The sequence below is a fragment of the Podarcis raffonei genome, chromosome 2, assembly GCF_027172205.1.
Source record: "Podarcis raffonei isolate rPodRaf1 chromosome 2, rPodRaf1.pri, whole genome shotgun sequence".
Classification (NCBI taxonomy): Eukaryota; Metazoa; Chordata; class Lepidosauria; order Squamata; family Lacertidae; genus Podarcis; species Podarcis raffonei.
This window is the reverse complement of record NC_070603.1, coordinates 57,240,712-57,255,702: the sequence shown is the minus strand read 5'-3', so window position 1 is coordinate 57,255,702 and position 14,991 is coordinate 57,240,712. Positions and strand designations below refer to the sequence as shown.

Here is a 14,991-nt window from a genome sequence, read left to right as displayed (position 1 = left end):
GGGGTATCACCTACCACTGCATTGTAGCACCTGTTCATCGTGAAATTGGCCGTTTTTACCGCCTCCCCCCAAAAACTGTGAGGCAAACCAGAGTCATCCAGTAGGATCTCGGATGCTCGAACCAGAGCTTTACTCCTCAGCTCTGCCACGCCATTCTCCTGAGGAGAAGTCACCTTGTGACGTATCCCCCTCTGGCGAAAGAAACCCTTTAGAGCAGACCCAGTGACCTCTGAACCTCGGTCACATTTGAACTCTTGCACCTTGGTGGAGAACCTTAGTTCCACCTCAGCAACCCAATCTTTGATCAGTTGCGTTGCCTCATCCTTCGTTTTCAGCGTGAAAGCCCATGAGTTCCTAGTATAATCATCTGTCAGCACCATCAGCCACTTGGCCTTGCCCAGACTTGGCTGAGGCATAGGCCCAAACAGGTCTGCGTGCACAAGCTCAAAAGGCTTTGTGGTTACCCTCTCCACTCTGGGATCATTAAACCCCTTGTTTCTGGCTTTTCTGCAAGCCTTGCAATTCAAAGGTTTACCACATTCTTTTACCTTGCAACCTTTGGTGCACTCTGATAACATCTGGACGTCCTCACAGGACCCATGTGACATCCTCTTGTGCCACACGCAAGCACACGACACATGAGTGTGATCAGTGGCTTTCCCAGTATTCCCCTCACCCTCCAGTGGTGTTTCCAAAACAAAGAGGTTGTTTTGATCTTTTCCAACACTTACGAGCTCCTTCCCATCTCTGGAAATTGTACAAACATTTTTTTCAAAACTCACAGAATATCCCTCCTGTAAAAGGCAAGGTACAGACAGCAGGCAATGTTTTATCTCAGGGAGAACATAAACCTTCAATTCAGCCTGTAAAAAAGAGACAAACATGTTAGAAACATGGGTTACACGTCCCTGTGAACCTGTAGCAAATCTAACTGTTTTCTCAGTTGAAACAGCCTTGCAGTTCCACATTTGTCCATCAGGTGGCGCTGTGACCAGATGGGCATTCGCAGCCGAGTCCACAACCCAACGTAGGACTCTCCCCCCTCTGGAGTTGTCCTTCTTTGTTGCCTTAGCAACTGACTTCCTGCTCCCCCCGACCTTGGAGCTTTCGCTGCAGGTGTTGTTGCTGTCCAAAACTGCCATCGAAGCAGTCAGCTGATAAACGTTTTCTTCCCCTTCCGGCCGACCCTGGGACTTTCCACGCTGGCCTCTTCTCCCGGGCTGGTTCCCATGGGAAATGTCCTTGGGACTTTCCTGCCCTTTGTCTCGCTGTGGACAGCTTCGGCGCAGGTGCTCCGGAGAACCGCAAACAAAACAGCAACGAATGGAAAACTTTTCAAACTTGCCTTTGGACTGCAGTGCCCCCCCACTCTTGCCAGCAGCACTACTTGAGGCTTTTCTGCATTGAGGCTTGGGGATGTGGCTTTTGGCTTCCAGCTCTGTGGTTTCTCTGCAAACCCTCTCCAGCTCCTGCCAAACAGCCTGGGCACTCTCAAGACCCTTGGACTGGCCTTTCTGGCCTGCACCCCCAAACTTGGGTGCACAGCCTCCAGAGGAACAGCTAGCCACTGCTTTCCTCTTCCCAGCTTCCAGCAGCTTTCCAGCACACGGCTGCCTGTCTCTCTGGCGTGTCAAAGCATCGCAGCAGCTTTCAGACACGGCTTCAGCCCACTTTGGGCTTCCAGGGCGTCCCACAGCCCCTCCTTGACTCTCTGGGCGTTCCCCAGCTTCTGTGCAGCTCTTGGCCCCCTCTGGGCGTCCCTCAGGCTGGCGTCTAGCCCCCTCTGGTCTGGCTCCCACTCTCTTCAGTGCCTGCCAACCGACCCAGGGCTCCTTCCCGTCTGCCTCTTCAAAAGGGACTGCACGCGATTCACGGCTGTCTGCCATCTCTCCCCGGGGGCCCAGCTTACTTACGATACAGTAGCACCTCCCGGTCCGGCAGATCCTTCCCAGCGAGCTCCCTTCGCTCCAGCTGGCTCCAGCTACTCCTTAGCTGGCCTTCGGCTGCTGGCCTCTCACACGCACGAACGTTGCTTATCTTTATTGCTGACCTCCATAACCTGTTCGTGGTCAATTACGTCCAGGGGGGTCCGGCACACTTCCTCATGCGCAGCTCTGGTCTTCCCCCCCGGGACCTTTGACGCAGCAGAGCGTAAAACACAGCGGAACAGAAGCTTGAACGTTCTTCGTGCGAAGGCAGTAACTCAGGCTGACACTTAGCAGTCTCCTTATCTTAAAGACTTTATTCCTTAGCAAAACACAACAGCTATAAATCTCCTGCCTGGAGACAGAGCGGACATCTCGCTTGCTCAACGGAGCAAACACGCACACTGAAAGAACACAGAGAAAACCACACCCCTTCCGTGTTCTAAACCCGCCCTCAGAATGTGAGGCGTCATCACTCAGAACTCTTAACCCTGTAAGTTCTGAGCCTCTCCTAACAGAAAAGCCATAGGTTCCACACTAGAGGTCTTTCCTAGTCCTGCTCCCAATCCTTTTAACCGAATATGCTAGGAATTGAAACTGGGAGCTTCAGCATGCAAAGTATAAACCCTTCCTAGATGCAAGTGCCAAGTGTCAGGCACTTGACAAATACAAATGCAAACATACACAATTTAGAAACTCCAAAGTGCCACAGGCCTAGAGATTGGGTCAGAAAGAGGTTTCAACAGTATAATGCAAGCCTGATTTTCTTTTGTATCTGCTGTACTTGCTGCCAGTTGAACAAATCTTCAACTGAATGTTTGGAACTCAGGAAGTAAAACTCTTGTAAAACATCCAAAAGTTTCATCCACCAATCATTGTCTGGAATCTCCCTTTATTGCATTGTAAGCAAGCATTCTTTTTCTCTTTTCTTTTCTTTTCTTCAGATACACTTAGTTAAAGCAGGAGGGGAGATGTGGTGTAAATTAATGTTCAGTGTAACCACAGAAACAGCAGCATCACTCATATTGTATAACTATATTAAAACTATATTAAAAAGTAACTATGGAAACTAGTTATTAACAGGTCAAAATGACTAAACAAGAGCTGTTGTAATTTGAAAAGGAGATTAAAACAGAAAACAATGTTACATATGAGATCTTTGGGAATTTTAAACTATTCTGTCCTCATCACTGACTGCAATCCAGATAATTCCTGCATTGCAGGGGGCTGGACTAGATGGCCCTTGGGCTCCCTTATAACTCTACAATTCTATGATAAGCCTCTTGAGGAGAAAGGAAACTTGTTTATCTTTACCCTTCACATGCCTGGTGCAAAAATAGTATTATGTGCCAGAAGCTCTCAATAATCATGAGATGTAATATTGGGTGCCATGCTCTCTCCTCCTCTCCTCTCATCTCCAATGAGAATCCTTAACTTCCCAAGAAGCCTGATTCACATGTAAAACTATGGTTTAGCACAAACCAGCAAACAATGGTTTGGCACAAACAAGCAAACATGTGAGCTCCCAGAGAAGAGGTGGTGGCTGCTTTGCTCCTCCTCTGCTGCTGAACCTGGCCCTCTCTCCAGACAAACCAAGAACTGTAACCAAGGCTTGCCCCCTGGTTTACAAAAAAATAGCACAGTAAAGTTACAAAACACTAAAACAACCAACAACAACAACATTAAGTCTCATTAAAATAACAGGGAATTATTAAAGCCCTCTTCATCAATCCACAGTGCCATGAAATCAGTTAACCTAAATCAGATTAGAATAAAAACGTTCTTAGGGCTCTTCTAAAAACTCTCAGGAGGGGGCTTCATGCAAACCCCTGGAGAGGGTATTCCATAAGAGGGGAGCCACCCAGTCCCTGGAATCGCACTTATCAGTCGTTGAGACCTTAAGGCTAGTGAAGGTTGCCCTTCAGATGAGCATATTCCTATCATTCAGATCCCTGGGGAAAACTCTGCTGTGTGCCCCTCCACTATCAGTTAAGAACATAAGAGAAGCCTGCTGGATCAGGTCAATGGCCCTTCGAGACCAATACTCTGTTCTCACAGTGGCCAGCCAGATGCCTGTGGGAAACCAGATGTAAAGGAAGCAGGGAGACACAAAAGGGCTCCCATCCCCTTCCACACGGAAACCAGGATGATGACTGTACAGTGGTACCTCGGGTTACATACGCTTCAGTTTACATATGCTCCGCTAACCCAGAAATAGTACCTTGGGTTAAGAACTTTGCTTCAGGATGAGAACAGAAATCGTGCTCCAGTGGTGCGGCGGCAGCAGGAGGCCCCATTAGCTAAAGTGGTGCTTCAGGTTAAGAACAGTTTCAGGTTAAGAACGGACCTCCGGAATGAATTAAGTTTTTAACCCGAGGTACCACTGTACACACGCTACACAAATGAAAAACTTGAGGATCCATTCTGCATCCTTCACATAAGTCAAATTTTTGTGGTAGAAGAAAAAGTGGGCTTTTTTGAGTACATTATTTTGGAATACTAGCTGAATAATAACTTAGTTGTGTGGCAGCATGCCAAAAAATCTGAAAAAAACAGCAACTGCCTTACTATAAGTGGTAAGTGTGGAAAGGTCCAACAACTCTGTATCCATAATCCAACAGAACAAATGGAGGATTCAGTAATAATACATGCATAATGATCCAGTACGACTAATTGTATCTTTTTCATTGCAGCCAGTGTGACAGCAAGTATAATTAGCAAACAAGTGACCTATTTGTCACAGTACATTTCAGGTGCCTTTCCTACTATGCTGCTATCAAGATATAGTATAGTACAGGCTTTGAAACATGCTTTGCTACAAAAATAGTGATCTTCCTTCATTCTAAGCCAATAGTGACTACTCTGACTGGCAGCAGCTATCCAGAGTCTCACGCAGAATTTGCCCCCATTACCTACTACCTGATCCTTTTAACTGAAGATGCGATAGATTGAGCCTGTGAGCTCCTGCATGCAAACAACTGGGCATAGTTTGTCCCTTATGGGTCATAACACAACTTAAGAAGAGTCTCATACAACCTTGCATTTAACAATTCACCTGGCCACAGAGGGCAACAAGGAATCCCACGCAGGTGTTGAGTTGCACGTTCCTAGCAGCAAAGAACAGTTCTGTAGTAGCCCTCACCACTTGAGCAACGTTAAAACAGGCTGTAAAAGTGGGCAATTTTAGGGTGACAGAAATATGCTCTCATTAGCATGTTTTACTGACACTGATCCGCTCAACTGTTCCATTATTACATCACAATCAGTTGACTTAAGTTATAGTTCTTTCACAGTGTAATCCATTCTATGTAGGCACAAGGAAGTCCTGCTGAATTCAGTGGGACTTGCTCCCAGGTAAGCATCTATAGCCGGTATGTATGGGGCACCTTTGGATCGTCAGATTTTGTTGAACTACAACCCCCACCAGCCCTAGCTAGAAAGAGGACAGGGAAACCACTGGCTGAGAGATCCCACCATCCAAAGCATTCCACAGTTCCACTGTAGATAGGGTACCACAAGCTGTAGATACATTTCAGGTCTCAAAAGCTGGCATTAAGAGGTAGAGCTTGTTTGTACCCCTGTTTTTCTGGTTTTGTTTACATCGAGTAAGGCCAATGCTACCTTAATAGGCCCGAGAGCAATTATTCTTCTATTCATACCCAATTCAGTCCAAAGGTTTAAATTTATTGCTAAGGATATAGGTGGGGAAAAGAACTGGAAGATGCGCTTGAGGAGGCAAATGTATTTTGGGTCAACTGCTGAAAACTTTGCATTGCTAAGTCTGAGATACGCACATGACACTGTTCCATCGCTGGAAAGTGCCTCATACTTCCAAGTTTATTAATTAGCACTGTAAAACAGATGCTCCAAGTGTCCCTATTTTCCAGCAACAGTCCCAGATTTACAGAAGACGTCCCAATTTCTGATTTGATCCCAGAATGCCCCGCTTTTCCGTCCCTATTTTAATCGGAGAAATGTTGCAGGGCATGGTAGGAGATCCCTATTGTCATCAGAGGGTATAGAGTTATGCGACCCCTGAGCCAAGGAGATAAGTAACTATACAACCTTTATCTGATAGAGACACCTGCATAAGGAAGGTTTTTAATGTTTAATGTTTTGTTGTGTTTTTATATATGTTGGAAACTGCCTAGAGTGGCTGGGGCAACCCAGTCAGATGGGTGGGTTATAAATAATAAACTTATTATTATTGATAGGATGTCCCTATTTTCATCAGAGAAATGTTAGAGGGTATGCAATGAGAATTATTAATAATCAATTGTCCTGGGGAAAACCACATGCAGGATGCTTCTAATACTACTTCTGGCTACCATCCTATGTAGATTTGCTTGGTTGTAAGCACTGTTGGACTTTCTGCCCCCATGAAATTCAATGGTTGTTGTTTTTTATTACAATGTTTTGCTAGATGGGGTGTGAATTGGCAGGCTTCTTTAGGAGAAATCAAACATTCAAGGGCTAACTAGCTTCCTGTTGTGTTATTCAGATCCCTCAATGAGATAAAAAAGACTGTTGTGAGTGTGTGCAATCCCGACTGTCAAGTGTTGTTTAATGCAGCAGGATATTAAAATTACAACTAGCCAAAGTCACCACTGAAGAGCAAATGCTTTGGGTTTGATGAAGTATTCATTGTTTCTGCAGGTGAACACATTGCCTTTTGTGCTCATCTATTCACACACAACTAGCCACCTGGGGAATTGCTACCTAAAGAAATTCAACCTTTCTATAGCAACAGGTGGTGAGGTATTGTTGCTTTTAAGTCTACTGAGTTCATATGATAAGGCTTGTTTGGTGCTAATTTCCAACACAAGAGTTCCTGGAGTTAAGCTGCCTGACTTATGCCTGTATCCATAAACACAGAGAAGGACTGCTGGTGGGCATTAGATGACAAAAGAAAAGGACTCTGCATATTCTCAAAGGCACTTTGTACTGCACATTTCAGGGCTAAACGCTAGCAGTGTAAATAGGTTCTGGAGAAGAGGCTGCTGAACCCTAGCTCAAACAAAGCCTGGAATTATTCATATGATAAGAGAAAATATATATAGCAGCTTCTCTGTTATTGTTCTCTGTAGGAAATACTTTTAAATGATATTGTAGTGCTTCTGTGGCTCTGTTCGAGTTCCAGCTTCTTATTTACTGTCTCTAACCTAAAAAAATGGTTAAATTCATGTCCTTACCTTTGTGCAGTGGCTTAGGAACCCTGCTGCTTCTGAGACTGCATTGTCAGCCATGTGCTGAAATATTATTCTCTTTGCAAAATAACTAAAGTCCCTTCTTCAAACATCCTTGGAATATTCTCAACACAGGAGCACAAATGGGAACAGGAGCCAGCAGATAAGTCCTCCTCCCCACACCAAATGCATGTCGAAGATAAATGGGTGCCACTGGCTTACACTTCTGAAATGAACAAGTTTTCTGCCTCTCTTCTTTTTATTATGGGTCTTTTGCAGCTGGCCTAATCAGTTTGGAGCTGAGAACCTCTGTTCCAAGAATATGGCCAGGTATTTACTAAGAATGCTTACTCGTTGCTAACGTGATTAGGGAATATTTTAACACCAGCATTTGGTAGGTAGCCCTTGCTATCCTATTTGGTTTACTTTACATAAATTTAAAGAGCAAGTGTTTCAAGGACAGTTTAGTAGTTTGTATTTAGGAAATGCTGTTGTCACATATGTACAGTTGCTTTTTTTTTAAATTGTTCCTGCTTGCATGACTTCATCTATTGTTCCTGCTTGCATGACTTCATCTATAGCTTCATCTGAACACATAGTAAGTCATAATCTACATGCTTGGAGAAGTTGTACCTGGTGAATGTCTTCTGATTACATTACTTTTTAAGAGTCAGAAGCCTTAAGGTGGGGATTCTTTTATGCATACATTCCACTGGTAAAGGAATATACAAACTTCCACATTACACAAAAGTCTCCATCAACTTCAGCATAAAAGCAGCAACAGTTATGCCCTATAGTTTTCAAACATGTTAAAAAGGTTTACAGTGCCATTACTATCTATCTGAACAAACAAGAAAGGAGAATGACCGTGCTTTTTTAAACATACTTTTCTGCCTAACTGACAAGAGTCCCAGTTAATTAAAAAGACTGCAACATTCTTTAATAACAGAATTGGCCCACTTTCCTAGTGTTTCAATTAATGAAGAAATGGCATCTCATGTCTTAGTTTTACACTAGTCACATGAAAAAAGGCAGCTCTCTTCCCCACCCCCATCCCACTCCCCAAAAACCCCCAAAGGGAAGTGTTTCCAATTGGAACAGCCACCCCAACTATCTACATGCATCTCCAATACTTCTGGGACTCCAGGACCACTGCTACTTTATGTAGAGTGCATTTTACTCCAAATAAACTAATAACTTCACCTCCAGACAGTTAAAAAAGAATTAGCTTCAATTAACTCTGAAATATGTTAAATTACCTCCATTGCATTTTGAAAGAAGCCACACACTACAAGTCTGCAAGCCTCACGCTAGAGAGAGGGTAATGGCTGCTCCATATGTATTAAAAAACAAAGAGCAGGAGGGGGGGGATGAACTAATGCTACCTTATACAGTGGTACCTTGGGTTAAGTACTTAATTTGTTACAGAGGTCCGTTCTAAACCTGAAACTTTTTAACCTGAAGCACCACTTTAGCTAATGGGGCCACCGGGCCGCCGGAGCATGATTTCTGTTCTCATCCTGAAGCAAAGTTCTTAACCCGAGGTACTATTTCTGGGTTAGCGGAGTCTGTAACCTGAAGCGTATGTAACCTGAAGCATATGTAACGTGAGGTACCACTGTATATATAAACTATCCAGCCAGAAATTTAGGGCTTTCTTCTGAGTAACAGACTGTTGTTAAAGACAGGAATGCAGTACAAAGAAAGCAACCCATAGATTCACACTGACTGTGAAACAAACATCAGTAACATTAACAGATGGGACAGATGGGAGGGACTTCCAGTCCATGGGCCTAGTTATGCCCACCAGCTCTCCCTAACTGACCTATTCTCTATGCCGACTGTGGGGCAGGTAAAGATGCAGCTGGGCTAAAAAGGGACTTTCGGCTACCAATGATCAGCTGATTGTCAGAGCTTGCAGAGTGCTGTGATTTTCCTTATGTGGTTCGATTTAAAACTGTGTGGCTTAAAGTGGTCAACCAATGCGATTGTGATGTCAGGTGATTGACAGGTAGGCAGCCTCCTGCCTTTCAGACTTGGCCTACATGAGGCTGGCGTTATAAGGATCTGGTAGATTCCCTTCCTCATCCCCGATGTCAGAAATAGCTTTCTTTCTGGGTACTCACAACCAGTTTAAACTCCACTAGTGTAAATGTAATAGAATGGTCTTTTTTCTTCCTTTTGCCATAGTTTTGCAATTCCTTATGTTTAAGTGCACATACTTTTGTCTTGCTCATTCACGCATTGGGCCAGTTAATGCCACACAACAGCAGGCTGCTGTTGCACTCAGGTCTTACTTGCCAACTTCCCATGAGCATCTGGTTGACCACTGTGAGAACAGGATGTTGGACCTGTTTGGCCTGATCCAGCCAGGTTCTTCTTTGGCTCCTATGCTCCTGCTCAGAGTGGCCATGCATCACACTTTACAATCCTCTGTTTGGAGGGGCTCTCAGAAAACTATTGTCTCTTCGAAGGTGTCCCCTGTTAGAGAGCTGTCCAGTCCAAGACTAGGAACTGTACAGAGAAGTCTTGAAGTCGCCCATCAACAGTCAGCAGCACCTGGTCAACAAACTGCTCAAACAAACCACAACTGGAAAGCCAAAGCCAAACCTTGGGTTCTCTGCAATCCCCAGTTCCCACTTAACACCAAGCACTAAGGATTGTGGCTTGTTTTGACTGCTGGGGAGAAGCAAAGAGGGAATCATCTGCATGTTCACGACTTACTGTGACATGTAAGCAAGGCCAGTATTGTGAGGTCCTTCTGGAGCTCTTCATATTGATGTAACCTTAAACTTAGCTAATTTGGTTCTCATCCCTGACTCCAGGTTATTCGTGAATGTTAAAAGACCACCAGTCCTAGTCCAGCTCTTTGGGGGACTCCACTGCCTTCTTTACTCCATTATGGAAACCATCTGCTACCAGTTATTTAACCAGTTCCAAATCCATAAAAGCACCTGGCTGCTAAGTTTACTCAGCAGCTAGGAAGCAACTTTGCTGAAAGCCATTTGGAAGTCCAACTATATACTGTAATGGCTAGCAGATCACCCCTATCTACATATGTATGTAGCACTCAAAGAATTCTAAAGGTTGGTGAGGCTTGAAAGGCTTGTTCTGATTTAAGCATTTCTCATACTTCCTTACTCACTGCATGAAATAACAGGATGAGATAACAGGACAGCTATTACCAGCAAAACAAAAAACAAAAAAAAATGCAAATAGAAGGTAATTGCAGCAGGCAGAGAACACAGATGCAAAGCAGCTAGGACGTGAGAGAAATAAAATGCATTCATTAGGCTATTAATGGTAACCAGTGGAGCTGAATAAGGAAGGGAGAATTTATATTTTATTTGATGGGTTAGCTTCAGCGCTTTAAATTTAGTCCTAGCTTTCAGTAGCTGCTTTCAGAAACTGTTTGACAAAGGTAGGAGCATGGCAAGGGCTACTTGAGCAGCATGCCCTACCAGGCTGCTCATCCACAGTAAGTCACTGTCTGTCACTGTCACAGTAAGTAAGCCATTGTTCAGATCAGGTGTTCCCAGCCCTCCACCCCAGGGGCCAAATGAAAATTGCTAGTTGTTTTGCTGGACAAACCCTGGAAGGTCAGTAGCCCAAGGTCACTCAGTGAGCTTTATGGCTACCGGTGGGGGGGGGTGGGATTTGAACGCTTGGTCTCTCCATTCCTAGTCTGACATTGTAGCCACTACACCAAAATGGCTCTCTAGGGTAGCCAAGAAGACCTGCTTCTGGACCTTTAACAGTAACTTCACAGGCAAAGGCGGTGAAGCTTTTCTTTGCATGGAGTAGAAAAGGTGAGAAATTTTTCTTCTCTTTTAAAAAATATACTTAGTAAATATTTGTAATCTATAAACAAAGTCGTCATTACAACCATTTTTTCTTACCTCCTTATTACAAAAGGTTTGGGTCAATTTACCTTTATGCATTTAGCTTAGTTTTGCATTGAGCTCACTGTGTTCTGCAGGATAGGGCCCTCTTGCAGACACCATCTTATCAGGAGATCTGTTCTGCACCATGTCTGAATGGAGCCTTTAGTGTGGTGGCACCCACCCTTTATGCTTCCCTCTATTGTCTTGTCAGCGCCTGCTGAAGACTTTCTCTATCACATTTTTTAAATGGATATCCTTATCCCAGTCTGCAAAAGTAAGTACTGGAACTATTTTTAACTATTTTTTTATATATAGAATTGGTTGTTATTCTTTTCCATTGATTTTTTTTTTGGGGGGGTACCAGCTGTCAGCTGCACTGAAAGCATTCCCACTCATGGTATGGGACATAAATAATAAAGAAAGGCAATGTAAAAGTCACAGGAAAAAGGCGGCAACACTAACAGCAGAGGTGCTTGGATATGATAACACTAGTGTTAGGAACAATATGAAAATGTGATATCAAGAGGGTAACAACTTCTATCAAAAACAGTGTTTTAAAAATAGATTACTGGCTGAATGTGAATTGGAGTTTAGTGTTCATACTCTAATATGTCTTCCCAAGAAGAAGAAGAGTTTGGATTTGATATCCTGCTTTATCACTACCCTAAGGAGTCTCAAAGCGGCTAACAATCTCCTTTCCCTTCCTCCCCCACAACAAACACTCTGTGAGGTGAGTGGGGCTGAGAGACTTCAGAGAAGTGTGACTGGCCCAAGGTCACCCAGCAGCTGCATGTGGAGGAGCGGAGACGCGAACCCGGTTCCCCAGATTAGGTGACTACTGCTCTTAACCACTACACCACACTGGCTCTTCCCAGTGTAAAAAACACATAAATTAGAACATAGAGTTACAACTGCCTCTGCTGATAGCCCCTTGTAGTACTGTTAAGTACTGTAAAATCTGTTGGCAAAGCAATTGCAATTGCTGAGTATACATCTCTGAACAATACTTCATTTTTCATGTTGTAAAATTATATTACAAAAGGAATCTGTTTACCGGAAGCCTGGTCCATCTGAATTGGTACACCTGAATTGACATCATATACTTGGCTTGCAAAAGGACGCAGGTGGTCCTTTGGTCTAAATCACTGAACCTAGGGCTTGCCGATCGGATCCCCACAACGGGGTGAGTTCCTGTTGCTTGGTCCCAGCTCCTGCCAACCTAGCAGTTCAAAAGCACATCAAAGTGCAAGTAGATAAATAGGTACCACTCTGGTGGGAAGGTAAACGGTGTTTCTGTGCGCTGCTCTGGTTTCACCAGAAGCAGCTTAGTCATGCTGGCCACACAACCCAGAAAAACTGTCTGCGGACAAACGTCAGCTCCTTCAGCCAGTAAAGCGAGATGAGAGCCGCACCCCCCGAGTCGTTCGTGACTGTACTTAATTGTCAGGGGTCCTTTACCTTTACCATACTTGGCTTGCAAGGCAACAAGTATTGTGCACCGCTGTTTATATTCTGACCCCTTACTGTTTACTTGCACCACCTGACAGACACACAGGGTGCTTCCAGATTCAGGGCCTTACATAGCAAATGAGCCATCCATTGCTATTCTGCTGCTTTCCAGAATGTACCTGGGCCATGTGTTTTTGCCCCACCCATGACTCTTTTGCCATTTGGGGCATGCACACCAGTATTTCTGTACATGTGCAGCTGAGATCACTCAATGAAGAAGAAAAGATGTGCATAATCCTTTGAATGAAACAAGCGGGAGGGGAAACACAGCTCAAATGGAAGCAAATTAAGGGAGAAATAGTATCAAAAAGGCATGGCTAAAGGTGAACAATCACAACAGTATTCCACCCCACCATGAAATATGTCAGGGTTCCTAAAGAACTACATTGACCCTACAGACAGCACAAACAGGCTTGGAATCAGATAATAATAGCCTCATATGCAAATTAAATGTTTTGAAGGGGAAGAAGCTTATTCCATGCGTCTTCAAACATCTCAGTTCTATCATCAGCTGCCCCGGCATATAACCACGCAGCACCAGATTCAGGGGCTTCTTTCTGTGGTTCTGCTGGGTGTTGCAAGATGTTGAGATAGAGCAGTCATGTGGGCCAGTGTTATTAGGCTGACCTGGACTAGATGATCCTTTGGTTCCCTTCCAGCAATAAAATTCTATGATTTGTCTGATCAGGCATACAAAAACCACACAAAAAAATGATACACGGCACAAAAAGAGGTAGAGGAGAATCTTGATGGAGACCGGGCTCACCTAAAAAAAAACCCCAACACTATACACAGAGCCAGTAAAACCTATCTCCCCTCTATGTTAATAACAAGTAGTTATATTCATACGGCAACTGACCAAGAAAACAACTGGATGGCGCAGTCCATCATTGAAATGAATATTCACAAGATTCACCTGAAATTTGCTCAAGATTCAGAAACATTTCCAATTTTGCATTCAAATTCCTGAATAGGAAACAAGACACATTCAGGAAGTACTGCTCTCACTCTGAATTGGCTTTGTTTGCCCTCAGTGATGTCATCACACAGTCAAATCTGATTGGTTGCATGAAAACTTTGGAGGGTATTTCAGGAAATGAATTGGACTCCTGCCTACCACCTTTTTGTGCCTAAAATGTTCACAGGAAAACATTGGGTGCACCTCTATGTCAGTGGAATATTACGCTAAGCATGGAGATTCTACTTAACTGTTCATGGTCATAGCTTTATCCACAAATTTGTCTAAAACCACCACATGCTATGGTAGGGAATTCCATATGTTTATTCTGCATTGTGTGAAAAAGCATTTCCTTTTGTTGATCCATCCTGACCCTAGAACCAACAATCATTTTCACTTTGCAGACTAATTCTAATATGGTACAAACAGTATTATTTTTTTTACAAATTTTTAGTTTGTGCAAATGGATTGCCAATCAGCTGGCCTTTAGACTTGACAGAGGTACATCCCTCTCTTTTCCCATCTGTTGAATGCTGCTTTTCTTTCTCCTTTTGGAAAATAATTTATTGAGAGTTGTTATGAATTTAACCGATACCTCAGAACTCCCCTCTATGGTAAAACAAGTAACAAGTATGGGAAGTATTAAAGCTCAGCTAAGTTACCAGACGGCTCATTCTTCAACCTCAATGGCTGAGAACTTTGCTTTTTCAGACGTGTTTGAGCAAACAGGGGGAACAGAGGATATGCAAATAGCTTCTCTGAATGAAACACAAGCCTGAATTGGTGTTGGCAGATCACAGTATCACACCACCCTCAGCAGCCTGTGAACTGAAAGGATTTTTTTAAACATTATTATTATTCAGATAGTTGGCTGAAAAAATCCTGCCAGAATAAAGCTGCTGTCAATGGACAACAAAAAATCCTTTCAGAAGAAAATAAAATTAGGGCTTAAGCATTACACTCAAGTGCAGCGAAGAGGTTATTTTCGTTCACTCAATCTGGAGGTTCATAGTTTTAAGTCTGTGTGTGTGTGAGAGAGAGAGTGAGAGAGAATGTGTGTGTGTTTGTTTCAAGGTTGTAACAAGATCTTCTTTCGCCTCTGTTTTGTCAACAAGTATACTAGGAAGGCCAATTATGAAACTAAATGCCTTCACAAATGCAGCAAATAATTTATGTTTCCTACCTAGACATACATTAAAACAAACACCTAGATAACCTGAAATCTGCAAAATAATTTTGGAAAGACAGAGTCTACTAAAAAAATCTGTTTTACTAGTTTACTACTAATCTAGTAAACTAGTTTTGTAAACTGCCCTGAAACCAGATTTGTGTTCAGGGTGCTATCTTCTTCCTCTTTGGTGATAACTTGTAGCTGAGTAAGATTGTCTTCCATAAACATGGTTTTAACAAGTGGCCAATTCTGGACCCACATGTCATTCCACTGTGGGGACATTGGTTCCTGGGTGGGAGTTGATCACAGTGTGGATTTGCCAAGCGTGCCTTCCTCTTAGCACATTTCTCCCTTGCAT

At 43.5% G+C, this 14,991-nt stretch overlaps 1 protein-coding gene and 1 long non-coding RNA gene across 8 annotated transcripts in view; one reads left to right on the top strand and one right to left on the bottom strand.

Annotated features, from left to right (window-relative positions):
• Positions 1-14,991, bottom strand: part of ACSL6 (acyl-CoA synthetase long chain family member 6) — an 80,068-nt gene that overhangs the window by 53,179 nt on the left and 11,898 nt on the right. The window contains exon 1 of one of the 7 annotated variants that reach the window (XM_053376779.1): positions 7,118-7,212. The exons of the other annotated variants lie outside the window; for them this stretch is intronic. The gene's annotated coding sequence lies outside the window, so the exon portion shown is untranslated. Of the gene's footprint in view, positions 1-7,117; positions 7,213-14,991 lie in introns of those variants that run through there. 7 annotated transcript variants of the gene reach the window in all.
• Positions 5,226-7,427, top strand: LOC128407861 (uncharacterized). Its single transcript, XR_008328920.1, has 3 exons — positions 5,226-5,279; positions 6,582-6,683; positions 7,247-7,427. It is a non-coding gene; the product is annotated as an uncharacterized LOC128407861 (long non-coding RNA).